General features: G+C 43.9%; 1 long non-coding RNA gene across 1 annotated transcript in view; it reads right to left on the bottom strand.

The window, feature by feature from the left end:
* Window positions 1-4,499, bottom strand: part of LOC307181139 — a 93,200-nt gene extending 88,701 nt beyond the window's left edge. The window contains exon 1 of the long non-coding RNA XR_013825997.1: window positions 4,469-4,499. This is a non-coding gene — a long non-coding RNA (uncharacterized lncRNA). The remainder of the gene's footprint in view (window positions 1-4,468) is intronic.
* Window positions 4,500-21,553: the final 17,054 nt, after the last annotated feature.

Raw genomic sequence — 21,553 nt, forward strand, 5'->3', positions numbered from 1 at the left:
TAAAGTTCCTTAAGCCAAATATGGAATAGACAAGAGCTACTCCTTGCTCAACGAAATGGACTCAACACCGCATATTAAACGCCTAAGAATGTACCTGACTAGTAAGTATCTTAAAACCTATGGATTGCTATGTCTCCGAAAGAGAATCAAGCATGTGTACAGGGGCATAAACGCAGCAGTGATAGGATTGGGGAGGTTCGGTGAGCAAATGAAGACCCTTTGAAGACATATTGCATGGTACCCATTCCACGGGTCTCAACTCTCCAGGTTTAAGGTATTCTTCCTTCAGCTAAAACATGCATGTGGAACCCAGAGTATGATCAACCGTGTGAACGGGAGACGTGTTCAAATATGTCTCAGTTTTCCTCCCCTGGTACTCGGGTGCAACATTCCAGAAGCTTTACTAACACTCTCCCGACTTGGAGAGTCAGCGCCTTTAACCTCCTGTTTGGCCCAGTTTGCAATTTCTGCGGAAGATGAACAGGAATAGCGAGAACCAATGAGAGACTAGCTAGAGGTGTCTGGACGGGCAAATTTAACTCTCATTTCCCACCAGGAAGAGGAATTAACCAAAGGCTCAGCGTGCCGTGCCGGAACCAGATTAGGGCCTGAAGCCATCCTGCGGTGTTGCGGCCAGGTCACAAGAAAGCGAGTTGAAGAAAGGAGCTCAGGGGCACTGTAATTCACAAGCCTGCAGAGTTATAAATGACAGCTATCGTCCAAAAATAGACTGAAGTAAGGCTGCCAAGAGGACTTGAAAGCGGGGCAGAATTGCAGGAAACCGATTTCAGGAGGTAGACTGGAATTGCATTGAAAGCATAGGAAAAGAGGCAGAACGTCCACAATGATGCACTTGGCCAAAAAGGGCGTATGCGTTTTTTCCTGAATATATTCAGGAAAAAACGCATACGCCCTTTTTGGCCAACCAAGCAAGCTTGCAAAGGAAATCTGCACTACAATGAAGTCTCACTTCCCCCCGGTCAAAAGGGCCATCTGAAAAAAGTGTAAAATCCAGAAAGGCAGGACAGGCCATGGAGAACTGGGAGCCTTGTTATGCTGATGGGCGGGATGTAAATTGCCAACAGACACTCGGGAGAAGTGTATGGTGTCTCCTGAAACATCTAAAAAACAAATCAACAGAGCCTAGGGCACTTCCACTTATGGTCCTATAGCTTAGGAAAATTAAAATAAAATAGACACAGCCACCCCAAAGTTTGGAATGGCTCTGTTTACAAGAACCTCGTTTACAGTACAAGTTCAACATCGCAGAAAGTGAAAAATGGATAAAGAAGTTGTGGTATTTACTTACAAAGCAATATCACTCAGCAATGAAATCTATGTCATCAGGCCCTTAGCAGCACAATGAGTGGATTCAGGTATGATGATTCTAACTGAAATAAGTCACACAGAAAAGGAAACATCATAATATATCAGTAATACACGGAATGTAAACTTGGCTACACAGGAACTGAATTACAGAACAGAACAGGGTCTCAAATTTAGAAAACGAACTTATGCTTGCTTAAGGGGAAAGGTGAGTTGGGGTGCTGCATAAAACCAGAGATTGAAATGAGCACAGATAAAGTTCCTTAAGCCAAATATGGAATAGACAAGAGCTACTACTTGCTCAATGAAATGGACTCAACACCGCATATTAAACGCCTAAGAATGTACCTGACTAGTAAGTATCTTAAAACCTATGGATTGCTATGTCTCTGAAAGAGAATCAAGCATGTGTACAGGGGCATAAACGCAGCAGTGATAGGATTGGAGAGGTTCGGTGAGCAAATGAAGACCCTTTGAAGTCATATTGCATGGTACCCATTCCACGGGTTTCAACTACCCAGGTTTTCGGTATTCTTCCTTCAGCTAAAACATGCATGTGGAACCCAAGTATGATCAACCATGTGAACGGGAGACGTGTTCAAATATGTCTCAGTTTTCCTCCCCTGGTACTCGGGTGCAACATTCCAGACGCTTTACTAACACTCTCCCCACTTGGAGAGTCAGTCCCTTTAACCTCCTGTTTGGCCCAGTTTGCAATTTCTGCGGAAGATGAACAGGAATAGCGAGAACCAATGAGAGGCTAGCTGGAGGTGTCTGGACGGGCAAATTTAACTCTCATTTCCCACCAGGAAGAGGAATTAACCAAAGGCTCAGCGTGCCGTGCCGGAACCAGATTAGGGCCTGAAGCCATCCTGCGGTGTTGCGGCCAGGTCACAAGAAAGCGAGTTGAAGAAAGGAGCTCAGGGGCACTGTAATTCACAAACCTGCAGAGTTATAAATGACAGCTATCGTCCAAAAATAGACTGAAGTAAGGCTGCCAAGAGGACTTGAAAGCGGGGCAGAATTGCAGGAAACCGATTTCAGGAGGTAGACTGGAATTGCATTGAAAGCATAGGAAAAGAGGCAGAACGTCCACAATGATGCACTTGGCCAAAAAGGGCGTATGCGTTTTTTCCTGAATATATTCAGGAAAAAACGCATACGCCCTTTTTGGCCAACCAAGCAAGCTTGCGAAGGAAATCTGCACTACAATGAAGTCTCACTTCCCCCCGGTCAAAAGGGCCATCTGAAAAAAGTGTAAAATCCAGAAAGGCAGGACAGGCCATGGAGAACTGGGAGCCTTGTTATGCTGATGGGCGGGATGTAAATTGCCAACAGACACTCAGGAGAAGTGTATGGTGTTTCCTGAAACATCTAAAAAACAAAGCAACAGAACCTAGGGCACTTCCACTTATGGTCCTATAGCTTAGGGAAATTAAAATCAAAAAGACACAGCCACCCCAAAGTTTGGAACGGCTCTGTTTACAAGAACCTCGTTTACAGTACAAGTTCAACATCGCAGAAAGTGAACAATGGATAAAGAAGTTGTGGTATTTAGTTACAAAGCAATATCACTCAGCAATGAAATCTATGTCATCAGGCCCTTAGCAGCACAATGAGTGGATTCAGGTATGATGATTCTAACTGAAATAAGTCACACAGAAAAAGAAACATCATAAGATATCAGTAATACACGGAATGTAAACTTGGCTACACAGGAACTGAATTACAGAACAGAACAGGGTCTCAAATTTAGAAAACCAACTTATGCTTGCTTAAGGGTAAAGGTGAGTTGGGGTGCTGCATAAAACCAGAGATTGAAATGAGCACAGATAAAGTTCCTTACGCCAAATATGGAATAGACAAGAGCTACTCCTTGCTCAACGAAATGGACTCAACACCGCATATTAAACACCTAAGAATGTACCTGACTAGAAAGTATCTTAAAACCTATGGATTGCTATGTCTCCGAAAGAGAATCAAGCATGTGTACAGGGCCATAAACGCAGCAGTGATAGGATTGGAGAGGTTCGGTGAGCAAATGAAGACCCTTTGAAGTCATATTGCATGGTACCCATTCCACGGGTTTCAACTACCCAGGTTTAAGGTATTCTTCCTTCAGCTAAAACATGCATGTGGAACCTAGAGTATGATCAACCATGTGATCGGGAGACGTGTTCAAATATGTCTCAGTTTTCTTACCCTGGTACTCGGGTGCAACATTCCAGACGCATTACTAACACTCTCCCGATTTGGAGAGTCAGTCCCTTTAACCTCCTGTTTGGCCCAGTTTGCAATTTCTTCGGAAGATGAACAGGAATAGCGAGAACCAATGAGAGACTAGCTGGAGGTGTCTGAACGGGCAAATTTAACTCTCATTTCCCACCAGGAAGAGGAATTAACCAAAGGCTCAGCGTGCCGTGCCGGAACCAGATTAGGGCCTGAAGCCATCCTGCGGTGTTGCGGCCAGCTCACAAGAAAGCGAGTTGAAGAAAGGAGCTCAGGGGCACTGTAATTCACAAACCTGCAGAGTTATAAATGACAGCTATCGTCCAAAAATAGACTGAAGTAAGGCTGCCAAGAGGACTTGAAAGCAGGGCAGAATTGCAGGAAACCGATTTCAGGAGGTAGACTGGAATTGCATTGAAAGCATAGGAAAAGAGGCAGAACGTCCACAATGATGCAGTTAGCCAAAAAGGGCGTATGCGTTTTTTCCTGAATATATTCAGGAAAAAACGCATATGCCCTTTTTGGCCAACCAAGCAAGCTTGCAAAGGAAATCTGCACTACAATGAAGTCTCACTTCCCCCCGGTCAAAAGGGCCATCTGAAAAAAGTGTAAAATCCAGAAAGGCAGGACAGGCCATGGAGAACTGGGAGCCTTGTTATGCTGATGGGCGGGATGTAAATTGCCAACAACCACTCGGGAGAAGTGTATGGTGTTTCCTGAAACATCTAAAAAACAAAGCAACAGAACCTAGGGCACTTCCACTTATGGTCCTATAGCTTAGGGAAATTAAAATCAAAAAGACACAGCCACCCCAAAGTTTGGAACGGCTCTGTTTACAAGAAACTCATTTATAGTACAAGTTCAACATCGCAGAAAGTGAACAATGGATAAAGAAGTTGTGGTATTTACTTACAAAGCAACATCACTCAGCAATGAAATCTGTGTCACAAGGCCCGTAGCAGCACAATGAGTGGATTCAGGTATGATGATTCTACCTGAAATAAGTCACACAGAAAAAGAAACATCATAAGATATCAGTAATACACGGAATGTAAACTTGGCTACACAGGAACGGAATTACAGAACAGAACAGGGTCTCAAATATAGAAAACCAACTTATGCTTGCTTAAGGGGAAAGGTGAGTTGGGGTGCTGCATAAAATCAGAGATTGAAATGAGCACAGATAAAGTTCCTTAAGCCAAATATGGAATAGACAAGAGCTACTCCTTGCTCAACGAAATGGACTCAACACCGCATATTAAACGCCTAAGAATGTACCTGACTAGTAAGTATCTTAAAACCTATGGATTGCTATGTCTCTGAAAGAGAATCAAGCATTTGTACAGGGGCATAAACGTAGCAGTGATAGGATTGGAGAGGTTCGGTGAGCAAATGAAGACCCTTTGAAGTCATATTGCATGGTACCCATTACACGGGTCTCAACTCTCCAGGTTTAAGGTATTCTTCCTTCAGCTAAAACATGCATGTGGAACCCAGAGTATGATCAACCGTGTGAACGGGAGACGTGTTCAAATATGTCTCAGTTTTCCTCCCCTGGTACTCGGGTGCAACATTCCAGATGCTTTACTAACACTCTCCCGACTTGGAGAGTCAGTCCCTTTAACCTCCTGTTTGGCCCAGTTTGCAATTTCTGTGGAAGATGAACAGGAATAGCGAGAACCAATGAGAGGCTAGGTGGAGGTGTCTGGATGGGCAAATTTAACTCTCATTTCCCACCAGGAAGAGGAATTAACCAAAGGCTCAGCGTGCCGTGCCAGAACCAGATTAGGGCCTGAAGCCATCCTGCGGTGTTGCGGCCAGGTCACAAGAAAGCGAGTTGAAGAAAGGAGCTCAGGGGCACTGTAATTCACAAACCTGCAGAGTTATAAATGACAGCTATCGTCCAAAAATAGACTGAAGTAAGGCTGCCAAGAGGACTTGAAAGCGGGGCAGAATTGCAGGAAACCGATTTCAGGAGGTAGACTGGAATTGTATTGAAAGCATAGGAAAAGAGGCAGAACGTCCACAATGATGCACTTGGCCAAAAAGGGCGTATGCGTTTTTTCCTGAATATATTCAGGAAAAAACGCATACGCCCTTTTTGGCCAACCAAGCAAGCTTGCAAAGGAAATCTGCACTACAATGAAGTCTCACTTCCCCCCGGTCAAAAGGGCCATCTGAAAAAAGTGTAAAATCCAGAAAGGCAGGACAGGCCATGGAGAACTGGGAGCCTTGTTATGCTGAAGGGCGGGATGTAAATTGCCAAGAACCACTCGGGAGAAGTGTATGGTGTTAACTGAAACATCTAAAAAACAAAGCAACAGAGCCTAGGGCACTTCCACTTATGGTCCTATAGCTTAGGGAATTTAAAATCTAAAAGACACAGCCACCCCAAAGTTTGGAACGGCTCTGTTTACAAGAACCTCGTTTACAGTACAAGTTCAACATCGCAGAAAGTGAAAAATGGATAAAGAAGTTGTGGTATTTATTTACAAAGCAATATCACTCAGCAATGAAATCTATGTCATCAGGCCCTTAGCAGCACAATGAGTGGATTCAGGTCTGATGATTCTAACTGAAATAAGTCACACAGAAAAAGAAACATCATAAGATATCACTAATACACGGAATGGAAACTTGGCTACACAGGAACTGTATTACAGAACAGAACAGGGTCTCAAATTTAGAAAACCAACGTATTCTTGCTTAAAGGTAAAGGTGAGGTGGGGTGCTGCATAAAACCAGAGATTGAAATGAGCACAGATAAAGTTCCTTAAGTCAAATATGGAATAGACAAGAGCTACTCCTTGCTCAACGAAATGGACTCAACACCGCATATTAAACGCCTAAGAATGTACCTGACTAGTAAGTATCTTAAAACCTATGGATTTCTATGTCTCCGAAAGAGAATCAAGCATGTGTACAGGGGCATAAACGCAGCAGTGATAGGATTGGAGAGGTTCGGTGAGCAAATGAAGACCGTTTGAAGTCATATTGCATGCTACCCATTCCACGGGTTTCAACTACCCAGGTTTAAGGTATTCTTCCTTCAGCTAAAACATGCATGTGGAACCTAGAGTATGATCAACCATGTGATCGGGAGACGTGTTCAAATATGTCTCAGTTTTCGTACCCTGGTACTCGGGTGCAACATTCCAGACGCTTTACTAACACTCTCCCGACTTGGAGAGTCAGTCCCTTTAACCTCCTGTTTGGCCCAGTTTGCAATTTCTGCGGAAGATGAACAGGAATAGCGAGAACCAATGAGAGACTAGCTGGAGGTGTCTGGACGGGCAAATTTAACTCTCATTTCCCACCAGGAAGAGGAATTAACCAAAGGCTCAGCGTGCCGTGCCAGAACCAGATTAGGGCCTGAAGCCATCCTGCGGTGTTGCGGCCAGCTCAAAAGAAAGCGAGTTGAAGAAAGGAGCTCAGGGGCACTGTAATTCACAAACCTGCAGAGTTATAAATGACAGCTATCGTCCAAAAATAGACTGAAGTAAGGCTGCCAAGAGGACTTGAAAGCGGGGCAGAATTGCAGGAAACCGATTTCAGGAGGTAGACTGGAATTGCATTGAAAGCATAGGAAAAGAGGCAGAACGTCCACAATGATGCACTTGGCCAAAAAGGGCGTATGCGTTTTTTCCTGAATATATTCAGGAAAAAACGCATACGCCCTTTTTGGCCAACCAAGCAAGCTTGCGAAGGAAATCTGCACTACAATGAAGTCTCACTTCCCCCCGGTCAAAAGGGCCATCTGAAAAAAGTGTAAAATCCAGAAAGGCAGGACAGGCCATGGAGAACTGGGAGCCTTGTTATGCTGATGGGCGGGATGTAAATTGCCAACAGACACTCGGGAGAAGTGTATGGTGTTTACTGAAACATCTAAAAAACAAAGCAACAGAGCCTAGGGCACTTCCACTTATGGTCCTATAGCTTAGGGAAATTAAAATAAAAAAGACACAGACACCCCAAAGTTTGGGACGCCTCTGTTTACAAGAACCTCGTTTACAGTACAAGTTCAACATCGCAGAAAGTGAAAAATGGATAAAGAAGTTGTGGTATTTACTTACAAAGCAATATCACTCAGCAATGAAATCTGTGTCATCAGGCCCTTAGCAGCACAATGAGTGGATTCAGGTATGATGATTCTAACTGAAATAAGTCACACAGAAAAAGAAACATCATAAGATATCAGTAATACACGGAATGTAAACTTGGCTACACAGGAACTGAATTACAGAACAGAACAGGGTCTCAAATTTAGAAAACCAACTTATGCTTGCTTAAGGGGAAAGGTGAGTTGGGGTGCTGCATAAAACCAGAGATTGAAATGAGCACAGATAAAGTTCCTTAAGCCAAATATGGAATAGACAAGAGCTACTCCTTGCTCAACGAAATGGACTCAACACCCCATATTAAACGCCTAAGAATGTACCTGACTAGTAAGTATCTTAAAACCTATGGATTGCTATGTCTCTGAAAGAGAACCAAGCATGTGTACAGGGGCATAAACGCAGCAGTGATAGGATTGGAGAGGTTCGGTGAGCATATGAATACCCTTTGAAGTCATATTGCATGGTACCCATTACACGGGTCTCAACGCTCCAGGTTTAAGGTATTCTTCCTTCAGCTAAAACATGCATGTGGAACCCAAGTATGATCAACCATGTGAACGGGAGACGTGTTCAAATATGTCTCAGTTTTCGTCCCCTGGTACTCGGGTGCAACATTCCAGACACTTTACTAACACTCTCCCCACTTGGAGAGTCAGCGCCTTTAACCTCCTGTTTGGCCCAGTTTGCAATTTCTGTGGAAGATGAACAGGAATAGCGAGAAAAAATGAGAGGCTAGCTGGAGGTGTCTGGACGGGCAAATTTAACTCTCATTTCCCACCAGGAAGAGGAATTAACCAAAGGCTCAGCGTGCCGTGCCGGAACCAGATTAGGGCCTGTAGACATCCTGCGGTGTTGCGGCCAGGTCACAAGAAAGCGAGTTGAAGAAAGGAGCTCAGGGGCACTGTAATTCACAAACCTGCAGAGTTATAAATGACAGCTATCGTCCAAAAATAGACTGAAGTAAGGCTGCCAAGAGGACTTGAAAGCGGGGCAGAATTGCAGGAAACCGATTTCAGGAGGTAGACTGGAATTGCATTGAAAGCATAGGAAAAGAGGCAGAACGTCCACAATGATGCACTTGGCCAAAAAGGGCGTATGCGTTTTTTCCTGAATATATTCAGGAAAAAATGCATACGCCCTTTTTGGCCAACCAAGCAAACTTGCAAAGGAAATCTGCACTACAATGAAGTCTCACTTCTCCCCGGTCAAAAGGGCCATCTGAAAAAAGTGTAAACTCCAGAAAGGCAGGACAGGCCATGGAGAACTGGGAGCCTTGTTATGCTGATGGGCGGGATGTAAATTGCCAACAACCACTTGGGAGAAGTGTATGGTGTTTCCTGAAACATCTAAAAAACAAAGCATCAGAGCCTAGGGCACTTCCACTTATGGTCCTATAGCTTAGGGAAATTAAAATCAAAAAGACACAGCCACCCCAAAGTTTGGGACACCTCCGTTTACAAGAACCTCGTTTACCGTACAAGTTCAATATCACAGAAAGTGAAAAATGGATAAAGAACTTGTGGTACTTACGTACAATGCAGTATCACTCAGCAATGAAATCTATGTCATCAGGCCCGTAGCAGCATAATGAGTGGATTCAGGTATGATGATTCTAACTGAAATAAGTCACACAGAAAAAGAAACATCATAAGATATCACTAATACACGGAATGTAAACTTGGCTACACAGGAACTGCATTCCAAAACAGAACAGGTTCTCAAATTTAGAAAACCAACTTATGCTTGCTTAAGGGGAAAGGTGAGTTGGGGTGCTGCATAAAACCAGAGATTGAAATGAGCACAGATAAAGTTCCTTAAGCCAAATATGGAATAGACAAGAGCTACTCCTTGCTCAACGAAATGGACTCAACACCGCATATTAAACGCCTAAGAATGTACCTGACTAGTAAGTATCTTAAAACCTATGGATTGCTATGTCTCCGAAAGAGAATCAAGCATGTGTACATGGGCATAAATGCAGCAGTGATAGGATTGGAGGGGTTCGTGAGCAAATGAAGTCCCTTTGAAGTCATATTGCATGGTACCCATTACACGGGTCTCAACTCTCCAGGTTTAAGGTATTGTTCCTTCAGCTAAAACATGCATGTGGAACCTAGATTATGATCAACCATGTGATCCGGAGACGTGTTCAAATATGTCTCAGTTTTCGTACCCTGGTACTCGGGTTCAACATTCCAGACGCTTTACTAACACTCTCCCCACTTGGAGAGTCAGTCCCTTTAACCTCCTGTTTGGCCCAGTTTGCAATTTCTGTGGAAGATGAACAGGAATAGCGAGAACCAATGAGAGACTAGCTGGAGGTGTCTGGATGGGCAAATTTAACTCTCATTTCCCACCAGGAAGAGGAATTAACCAAAGGCTCAGCGTGCCGTGCCGGAACCAGATTAGGGCCTGTAGACATCCTGCGGTGTTGCGGCCAGGTCACAAGAAAGCGAGTTGAAGAAAGGAGCTCAGGGGCACTGTAATTCACAAACCTGCAGAGTTATAAATGACAGCTATCGTCCAAAAATAGACTGAAGTAAGGCTGCCAAGAGGACTTGAAAGCGGGGCAGAATTGCAGGAAACCGATTTCAGGAGGTAGACTGGAATTGCATTGAAGGCATAGGAAAAGAGGCAGAACGTCCACAATGATGCACTTGGCCAAAAAGGGCGTATGCGTTTTTTCCTGAATATATTCAGGAAAAAACGCATACGCCCTTTTTGGCCAACCAAGCAAACTTGCAAAGGAAATCTGCACTACAATGAAGTCTCACTTCTCCCCGGTCAAAAGGGCCATCTGAAAAAAGTGTAAACTCCAGAAAGGCAGGACAGGCCATGGAGAACTGGGAGCCTTGTTATGCTGATGGGCGGGATGTAAATTGCCAACAACCACTTGGGAGAAGTGTATGGTGTTTCCTGAAACATCTAAAAAACAAAGCATCAGAGCCTAGGGCACTTCCACTTATGGTCCTATAGCTTAGGGAAATTAAAATCAAAAAGACACAGCCACCCCAAAGTTTGGGACACCTCCGTTTACAAGAACCTCGTTTACCGTACAAGTTCAATATCACAGAAAGTGAAAAATGGATAAAGAACTTGTGGTACTTACGTACAATGCAGTATCACTCAGCAATGAAATCTATGTCATCAGGCCCGTAGCAGCATAATGAGTGGATTCAGGTATGATGATTCTAACTGAAATAAGTCACACAGAAAAAGAAACATCATAAGATATCACTAATACACGGAATGTAAACTTGGCTACACAGGAACTGCATTCCAAAACAGAACAGGGTCTCAAATTTAGAAAACCAACTTATGCTTGCTTAAGGGGAAAGGTGAGTTGGGGTGCTGCATAAAACCAGAGATTGAAATGAGCACAGATAAAGTTCCTTAAGCCAAATATGGAATAGACAAGAGCTACTCCTTGCTCAACGAAATGGACTCAAAACCCCATATTAAACGCCTAAGAATGTACCTGACTAGTAAGTATCTTAAAACCTATGGATTGCTATGTCTCCGAAAGAGAATCAAGCATGTGTACAGGGGCATAAACGCAGCAGTGATAGGATTGGAGAGGTTCGGTGAGCAAATGAAGACCCTTTGAAGTCATATTGCATGGTACCCATTACACGGTTCTCAACTCTCCAGGTTTAAGGTATTCTTCCTTCAGCTAAAACATGCATGTGGAACCCAAGTATGATCAACCATGTGAACGGGAGACGTGTTCAAATATGTCTCAGTTTTCCTCCCCTGGTACTCGGGTGCAACATTCCAGACGCTTTACTAACACTCTCCCCACTTGGAGAGTCAGCGCCTTTAACCTCCTGTTTGGCACAGTTTGCAATTTCTGCAGAAGATGAACAGGAATAGCGAGAACCAATGAGAGGCTAGCTGGAGGTGTCTGGATGGGCAAATTTAACTCTCATTTCCCACCAGGAAGAGGAAATAACCAAAGGCTCAGTGTGCCGTACCGGAACCAGATTAGGGCCTGAAGCCATCCTGCGGTGTTGCGGCCAGCTCAAAAGAAAGCGAGTTGAAGAAAGGAGCTCAGGGGCACTGTAATTCACAAACCTGCAGAGTTATAAATGACAGCTATCGTCCAAAAATAGACTGAAGTAAGGCTGCCAAGAGGACTTGAAAGTGGGGCAGAATTGCAGGAAACCGATTTCAGGAGGTAGACTGGAATTGCATTGAAAGCATAGGAAAAGAGGCAGAACGTCCACAATGATGCACTTGGCCAAAAAGGGCGTATGCGTTTTTTCCTGAATATATTCAGGAAAAAACGCATACGCCCTTTTTGGCCAACCAAGCAAACTTGCAAAGGAAATCTGCACTACAATGAAGTCTCACTTCCCCCCGGTCAAAAGGGCCATCTGAAAAAAGTGTATAATCCAGAAAGGCAGGACAGGCCATGGAGAACTGGGAGCCTTGTTATGCTGATGGGCGGGATGTAAATTGCCAACAGACACTCGGGAGAAGTGTATGGTGTTTCCTGAAACATCTAAAATACAAAGCAAGAGAGCCTAGGGCACTTCCACTTATGGTCCTATAGCTTAGGGAAATTAAAATCAAAAAGACACAGCCACCCCAAAGTTTGGGACGCCTCCGTTTACAAGAACCTCGTATACCGTACAAGTTCAATATCACAGAAAGTGAAAAATGGATAAAGAACTTGTGGTACTTACGTACAATGCAGTATCACTCAGCAATGAAATCTATGTCATCAGGCCCGTAGCAGCATAATGAGTGGATTCAGGTACGATGATTCTAACTGAAATAAGTCACACAGAAAAAGAAACATCATAAGATATCACTAATACACGGAATGTAAACTTGGCTACACAGGAACTGCATTCCAAAACAGAACAGGGTCTCAAATTTAGAAAACCAACTTATGCTTGCTTAAGGGGAAAGGTGAGTTGGGGTGCTGCATAAAACCAGAGATTGAAATGAGCACAGATAAAGTTCCTTAAGCCAAATATGGAATAGACAAGAGCTACTCCTTGCTCAACGAAATGGACTCAACACCGCATATTAAACGCCTAAGAATGTACCTGACTAGTAAGTATCTTAAAACCTATGGATTGCTATGTCTCCAAAAGAGAATCAAGCGTGTGTACAGGGGCATAAACGCAGTAGTGATAGGATTGGAGAGGTTCGGTGAGCAAATGAAGACCTTTTGAAGTCATATTGCATGGTACCCATTCCACGGGTCTCAACTCTCCAGGTTTAAGGTATTCTTCCTTCAGCTAAAACATGCATGTGGAACCCAGAGTATGATCAACCATGTGAACGGGAGACGTATTCAAATATGTCTCAGTTTTCCTACCCTGGTACTCGGGTGCAACATTCCAGACGCTTTACTAACACTCTCCCAACTTGGAGAGTCAGTCCCTTTAACCTCCTGTTTGGCCCAGTTTGCAATTTCTGCGGAAGATGAACAGGAATAGCGAGAACCAATGAGAGGCTAGCTGGAGGTGTCTGGACGGGCAAATTTAACTCTCATTTCCCACCAGGAAGAGGAATTAACCAAAGGCTCAGCATGCCGGGCCGGAACCAGATTAGGACCTGAAGCCATCCTGCGGTGTTGCGGCCAGGTCACAAGAAAGCGAGTTGAAGAAAGGAGCTCAGGGGCACTGTAATTCACAAACCTGCAGAGTTATAAATGACAGCTATCGTCCAAAAATAGACTGAAGTAAGGCTGCCAAGAGGAGTTGAAAGCGGGGCAGAATTGCAGGAAACCGATTTCAGGAGGTAGACTGGAATTGCATTGAAAGCATAGGAAAAGAGGCAGAACGTCCACAATGATGCACTTGGCCAAAAAGGGCGTATGCGTTTTTTCCTGAATATATTCAGGAAAAAACGCATACGCCCTTTTTGGCCAACCAAGCAAGCTTGCAAAGGAAATCTGCACTACAATGAAGTCTCACTTCCCCCCGGTCAAAAGGGCCATCTGAAAAAAGTGTAAAATCCAGAAAGGCAGGACAGGCCATGGAGAACTGGGAGCCTTGTTATGCTGATGGGCGGGATGTAAATTGCCAACAACCACTCGGGAGAAGTGTATGGTGTTTCCTGAAACATCTAAAAAACAAAGCAACAGAGCCTAGGGCACTTCCACTTATGGTCCTATAGCTTAGGGAAATTAAAATCAAAAAGACACAGCCACCCCAAAGTTTGGAATGGCTCTGTTTACAAGAACCTCGTTTACAGTACAAGTTCAACATCGCAGAAAGTGAAAAATGGATAAAGAAGTTGTGGTATTCACTAACAAAGCAATATCACTCAGCAATGAAATCTATGTCATCAGGCCCTTAGCAGCACAATGAGTGGATTCAGGTATGATGATTCTAACTGAAATAAGTCACACAGAAAAAGAAACATCATAAGATATCAGTAATACACGGAATGTAAACTTGGCTACACAGGAACTGAATTACAGAACAGAACAGGGTCTCAAATTTAGAAAACCAACTTATGCTTGCTTAAGGGGAAAGGTGAGTTGGGGTGCTGCATAAAACCAGAGATTGAAATGAGCACAGATAAAGTTCCTTAAGCCAAATATGGAATAGACAAGAGCTACTCCTTGCTCAACGAAATGGACTCAACACCGCATATTAAACGCCTAAGAATGTACCTGACTAGTAAGTATCTTAAAACCTATGGATTGCTATGTCTCCGAAAGAGAATCAAGCATGTGTACAGGGGCATAAACGCAGCAGTGATAGGATTGGAGAGGTTCGTGAGCAAATGAAGACCCTTTGAAGTCATATTGCATGGTACCCATTCCACGGGTTTCAACTACCCAGGTTTAAGGTATTCTTCCTTCAGCTAAAACATGCATATGGAACCTACAGTATGATCAACCATGTGATCGGGAGACGTGTTCAAATATGTCTCAGTTTTCGTACCCTGGTACTCGGGTGCAACATTCCAGACGCTTTACTAACACTCTCCCCACTTGGAGAGTTAGTCCCTTTAACCTCCTGTTTGGCCCAGTTTGCAATTTCTGTGGAAGATGAACAGGAATAGCGAGAACCAATGAGAGACTAGCTGGAGGTGTCTGGATGGGCAAATTTAACTCTCATTTCCCACCAGGAAGAGGAATTAACCAAAGGCTCAGCGTGCCATGCCAGAACCAGATTAGGGCCTGAAGACATCCTGCGGTGTTGCGGCCAGGTCACAAGAAAGCGAGTTGAAGAAAGGAGCTCAGGGGCACTGTAATTCACAAACCTGCAGAGTTATAAATGACAGCTATCGTCCAAAAATAGACTGAAGTAAGGCTGCCAAGAGGACTTGAAAGCGGGGCAGAATTGCAGGATACCAATTTCAGGAGGTAGACTGGAATTGCATTGAAAGCATAGGAAAAGAGGCAGAACGTCCACAATGATGCACTTGGCCAAAAAGGGCGTATGCGTTTTTTCCTGAATATATTCAGGAAAAAACGCATACGCCCTTTTTGGCCAACCAAGCAAGCTTGCAAAGGAAATCTGCACTACAATGAAGTCTCACTTCCCCCGGTCAAAAGGGCCATCTGAAAAAAGTGTAAAATCCAGAAAGGCAGGACAGGCCATGGAGAACTGGGAGCCTTGTTATGCTGATGGGCGGGATGTAAATTGCCAACAGACACTCGGGAGAAGTGTATGGTGTTTCCTGAAACATCTAAAAAACAAAGCAACAGAACCTAGGGCACTTCCACTTATGGTCCTATAACTTAGGGAAATTAAAATCAAAAAGACACAGCCACCCCAAAGTTTGCAACGGCTCTGTTTACAAGAACCTCGTTTACAGTACAAGTTCAACGTCGCAGAAAGTGAAAAATGGATAAAGAAGTTGTGGTATTTACTTACAAAGCAATATCACTCAGCAATGAAATCTGTGTCATCAGGCCCTTAGCAGCCCAATGAGTGGATTCAGGTATGATGATTCTAACTGAAATAAGTCACACAGAAAAAGAAACATCATAAGATATCAGTAATACACGGAATGTAAACTTGGCTACACAGGAACTGAATTACAGAACAGAACAGGGTCTCAAATTTAGAAAACCAACTTATGCTTGCTTAAGGGTAAAGGTGAGTTGGGGTGCTGCATAAAACCAGAGATTGAAATGAGCACAGATAAAGTTCCTTAAGCCAAATATGGAATAGACAAGAGCTACTCCTTGCTCAACGAAATGGACTCAACACCCCATATTAAACGCCTAAGAATGTACCTGACTAGTAAGTATCTTAAAACCTATGGATTGCTATGTCTCCGAAAGAGAATCAAGCATGTGTACAGGGGCATAAAGGCAGCAGTGATAGGATTGGAGAGGTTCGGTGAGCAAATGAAGACCCTTTGAAGTCATATTGCATGGTACCCATTACACGGGTCTTAACTCTCCAGGTTTAAGGTATTCTTCCTTCAGCTAAAACATGCATGTGGAACCCAAGTATGATCAACCATGTGAACGGGAGATGTGTTCAAATATGTCTCAGTTTTCCTCCCCTGGTACTCGGGTGCAACATTCCAGACGCTTTACTAACACTCTCCCCACTTGGAGAGTCAACGCCTTTAACCTCCTGTTTGGCCCAGTTTGCAATTCCTGCGGAAGATGAACAGGAATAGCGAGAACCAATGAGAGACTAGCTGGAGGTGTCTGGACGGGCAAATTTAACTCTCATTTCCCACCAGGAAGAGGAAATAACCAAAGGCTCAGCGTGCCGTGCCGGAACCAGATTAGGGCCTGAAGCCATCCTGCGGTGTTGCAGCCAGGTCAAAAAAAAGCGAGTTGAAAAAAGGAGCTCAGGGACACTGTAATTCACAAACCTGCAGAGTTATAAATGACAGCTATCGTCCAAAAATAGACTGAAGTAAGGCTGCCAAGAGGACTTGAAAGCGGGGCAGAATTGCAGGGAACCGATTTCAGGAGGTAGACTGGAATTGCATTGAAAGCATAGGAAAAGAGGCAGAACGTCCACAATGATGCACTTGGCCAAAAAGGGCGTATGCGTTTTTTCCTGAATATATTCAGGAAAAAATGCATACGCCCTTTTTGGCCAACTAAGAAAGCTTGCAAAGGAAATCTGCACTACAATGAAGTCTCACTTCCCCCAGGTCAAAAGGGCCATCTGAAAAAAGTGTAAAATCCAGAAAGTCAGGACAGGCCATGGAGAACTGGGAGCCTTGTTATGCTGATGGGCGGGATGTAAATTGCCAACAGACACTCGGGAGAAGTGTATGGTGTTTCCTGAAACATCTAAAAAACAAAGCAACAGAGCCTAGGGCACTGCCACTTATGGTCCTATAGCTTAGGGAAATTAAAATCAAAAAGACACAGCCACCCCAAAGTTTGGGACGCCTCCGTTTACAAGAACCTCGTTTACCGTACAAGTTCAATATCACAGAAAGTGAAAAATGGATAAAGAACTTGTGGTACTTACGTACAATGCAGTATCACTCAGCAATGAAATCTATGTCATCAGGCCCGTAGCAGCATAATGAGTGGATTCAGGTATGATGATTCTAACTGAAATAAGTCACACAGAAAAAGAAACATCATAAGATATCACTAATACACGGAATGTAAACTTGGCTACACAGGAACTGAATTACAGAAGAGAACAGGGTCTCAAATTTAGAAAACCAACTTATGCTTGCTTAAGGGGAAAGGTGAGTTGGGGTGCTGCATAAAACCAGAGATTGAAATGAGCACAGATAAAGTTCCTTAAGCCAAATATGGAATAGACAAGAGCTACTCCTTGCTCAACGAAATGGACTCAACACCCCATATTAAACGCCTAAGAATGTACCTGACTAGTAAGTATCTTAAAACCTATGGATTGCTATGTCTCCGAAAGAGAGTCAAGCATGTGTACAGGGGCATAAACGCAGCAGTGATAGGATTGGAGATGTTCAGTGAGCAAATGAAGACCCTTTGAAGTCATATTGCAGGGTACCCATTCCACGGGTTTCAACTACCCAGGTTTAAGGTATTCTTCCTTCAGCTAAAACATGCATGTGGAACCTAGAGTATGATCAACCATGTGATCGGGAGACGTGTTCAAATATGTCTCAGTTTTCGTACCCTGGTACTCGGGTGCAATATTCCAGACGCTTTACTAACACTCTCCCCACTTGGAGAGTCAGTCCCTTTAACCTCCTGTTTGGCCCAGTTTGCAATTTCTGCGGAAGATGAACAGGAATAGCGAGAACCAATGAGAGGCTAGCTGGAGGTGTCTGGACGGGCAAATTTATCTCTCATTTCCCACCAGGAAGAGGAATTAACCAAAGGCTCAGCATGCCGGGGCGGAACCAGATTAGGGCCTGAAGCCATCCTGCGGTGTTGTGGCCAGGTCACAAGAAAGCGAGTTGAAGAAAGGAGCTCAGGGGCACTGTAATTCACAAACCTGCAGAGTTATAAATGACAGCTATCGTCCAAAAATAGACTGAAGTAAGGCTGCCAAGAGGACTTGAAAGCGGGGCAGAATTGCAGGAAACCGATTTCAGGAGGTAGACTGGAATTGCATTGAAAGCATAGGAAAAGAGGCAGAACGTCCACAATGATGCACTTGGCCAAAAAGGGCGTATGCGTTTTTTCCTGAATATATTCAGGAAAAAACGCATACGCCCTTTTTGGCCAACCAAGCAAGCTTGCAAAGGAAATCTGCACTACAATGAAGTCTCACTTCCCCCCGGTCAAAAGGGCCATCTGAAAAAAGTGTAAAATCCAGAAAGTCAGGACAGGCCATGGAGAACTGGGAGCCTTGTTATGCTGATGGGCGGGATGTAAATTGCCAACAGACACTCGGGAGAAGTGTATGGTGTTTCCTGAAACATCTAAAAAACAAAGCAACAGAGCCTAGGGCACTGCCACTTATGGTCCTATAGCTTAGGGAAATTAAAATCAAAAAGACACAGCCACCCCAAAGTTTGGGACGCCTCCGTTTACAAGAACCTCGTTTACCGTACAAGTTCAATATCACAGAAAGTGAAAAATGGATAAAGAACTTGTGGTACTTACGTACAATGCAGTATCACTCAGCAATGAAATCTATGTCATCAGGCCCGTAGCAGCATAATGAGTGGATTCAGGTATGATGATTCTAACTGAAATAAGTCACACAGAAAAAGAAACATCATAAGATATCACTAATACACGGAATGTAAACTTGGCTACACAGGAACTGAATTACAGAAGAGAACAGGGTCTCAAATTTAGAAAACCAACTTATGCTTGCTTAAGGGGAAAGGTGAGTTGGGGTGCTGCATAAAACCAGAGATTGAAATGAGCACAGATAAAGTTCCTTAAGCCAAATATGGAATAGACAAGAGCTACTCCTTGCTCAACGAAATGGACTCAACACCCCATATTAAACGCCTAAGAATGTACCTGACTAGTAAGTATCTTAAAACCTATGGATTGCTATGTCTCCAAAAGAGAATCAAGCGTGTGTACAGGGGCATAAACGCAGCAGTGATAGGATTGGAGAAGTTCGGTGAGCAAATGAAGACCCTTTGAAGTCATATTGCATGGTACCCATTACACGGGTTTCAACTACCCAGGTTTAAGGTATTCTTCCTTCAGCTAAAACATGCATGTGGAACCTAGAATATGATCAACCATGTGATCGGGAGACGTGTTCAAATATGTCTCAGTTTTCGTACCCTGGTACTCGGGTGCAATATTCCAGACGCTTTACTAACACTCTCCCGACTTGGAGAGCCAGTCCCTTTAACCTCCTGTTTGGCCCAGTTTGCAATTACTGCGGAAGATGAACAGGAATAGCGAGAACCAATGAGAGACTAGCTGGAGGTGTCTGGACGGGCAAATTTAACTCTCATTTCCCACCAGGAAGAGGAATTAACCAAAGGCTCAGGGTGCCGTGCCGGAACCAGATTAGGGCCTGAAGCCATCCTGCGGTGTTGCGGCCAGCTCACAAGAAAGCGAGTTGAAGAAAGGAGCTCAGGGGCACTGTAATTCACAAACCTGCAGAGTTATAAATGACAACTATCGTCCAAAAATAGACTGAAGTAAGGCTGCCAAGAGGACTTGAAAGCAGAGCACAATTGCAGGAAACTGATTTCAGGAGGTAGACTGGAATTGCATTGAAAGCATAGGAAAAGAGGCCTAAGGTCCACAATGATGCACTTGTCCAAAAAGGGCGTATGCGTTTTTTCCTGAATATATTCAGGAAAAAACGCATACGCCCTTTTTGGACAACAAAGCAAGCTTGCAAAGGAAATCTGCACTACAATGAAGTCTCATTTCCCCCTGGTCAAAAGGGCCATCTGAAAAAAGTGTAAAATCCAGAAAGTCAGGACAGGCCATGGAGAACTGGGAGCCTTGTTATGCTGATGGGCGGGATGTAAATTGCCAACAACCACTGGGTAGAAGTGTATGGTGTTTCCTGAAACATCTAAAAAACAAAGCAACAGAACCTAGGGCACTTCCACTTATGGTCCTATAGCTTAGGGAAATTAAAATCAAAAAGACACAGCCACCCCAAAGTTTGGAACGGCTCTGTTTACAAGAACCTCGTTTACAGTACAAGTTCAACATCGCAGAAAGTGAAAAATGGATAAAGAAGTTGTGGTATTTACTTACAAAGCAATATCACTCAGCAATGAAATCTGTGTCATCAGGCCCTTAGCAGCACAATGAGTGGATTCAGGTATGATGATTCTAACTGAAATAAGTCACACAGAAAAAGAAACATCATAAGATATCAGTAATACACGGAATGGAAACTTGGCTACACAGGAACTGAATTACAGAACAGAACAGGGTCTCAAATTTAGAAAACCAACTTATGCTTGCTTAAGGGGAAAGGTGAGTTGGGGTGCTGCATAAAACCAGAGATTGAAATGAGCACAGATAAAGTTCCTTAAGCCAAATATGGAATAGACAAGAGCTACTCCTTGCTCAACGAAATGGACTCAACACCGCATATTAAACGCCTAAGAATGTACCTGACTAGTAAGTATCTTAAAACCTATGGATTGCTATGTCTCCGAAAGAGAATCAAGCATGTGTACAGGGGCATAAACGCAGCAGTGATAGGATTGGAGAGGTTCGGTGAGCAAATGAAGAGCCTTTGAAGTCATATTGCATGGTACCCATTCCACGGGTTTCAACTACCCAGGTTTTAGGTATTCTTCCTTCAGCTAAAACATGCATGTGGAACCCAAGTATGATCAACCATGTGAACGGCAGACGTGTTCAAATATGTCTCAGTTTTCCTCCCCTGGTACTCGGGTGCAACATTCCAGACGCTTTACTAACACTCTCCCCACTTGGAGAGTCAGCGCCTTTAACCTCCTGTTTGGCCCAGTTTGCAATTTCTGCGGAAGCTGAACAGGAATAGCGAGAACCAATGAGAGGCTAGCTGGAGGTGTCTGGACGGGCAAATTTAACTCTCATTTCCCACCAGGAAGAGGAAATAACCAAAGGCTCAGTGTGCCGTGCCGGAACCAGATTAGGGCCTGAAGCCATCCTGCGGTGTTGCGGCCAGCTCACAAGAAAGCGAGTTGAAGAAAGGAGCTCAGGGACACTGTAAATCACAAACCTGCAGAGTTATAAATGACAGCTATCGTCCAAAAATAGACTGAAGTAAGGCTGCCAAGAGGACTTGAAAGCAGGGCAGAATTGCAGGAAACCGATTTCAGGAGGTAGACTGGAATTGCATTGAAAGCATAGGAAAAGAGGCAGAACGTCCACAATGATGCACTTGGCCAAAAAGGGCGTATGCGTTTTTTCCTGAATATATTCAGGAAAAAACGCATACGCCCTTTTTGGCCAACCAAGCAAGCTTGCAAAGGAAATCTGCACTACAATGAAGTCTCACTTCCCCCCTGTCAAAAGGGCCATCTGAAAAACTGTAAAATCCAGAAAGGCA

Source organism: Stenella coeruleoalba (assembly GCF_951394435.1).
Source record: "Stenella coeruleoalba genome assembly, contig: scaffold_281, whole genome shotgun sequence".
Taxonomy (NCBI): domain Eukaryota; kingdom Metazoa; phylum Chordata; class Mammalia; order Artiodactyla; family Delphinidae; genus Stenella; species Stenella coeruleoalba.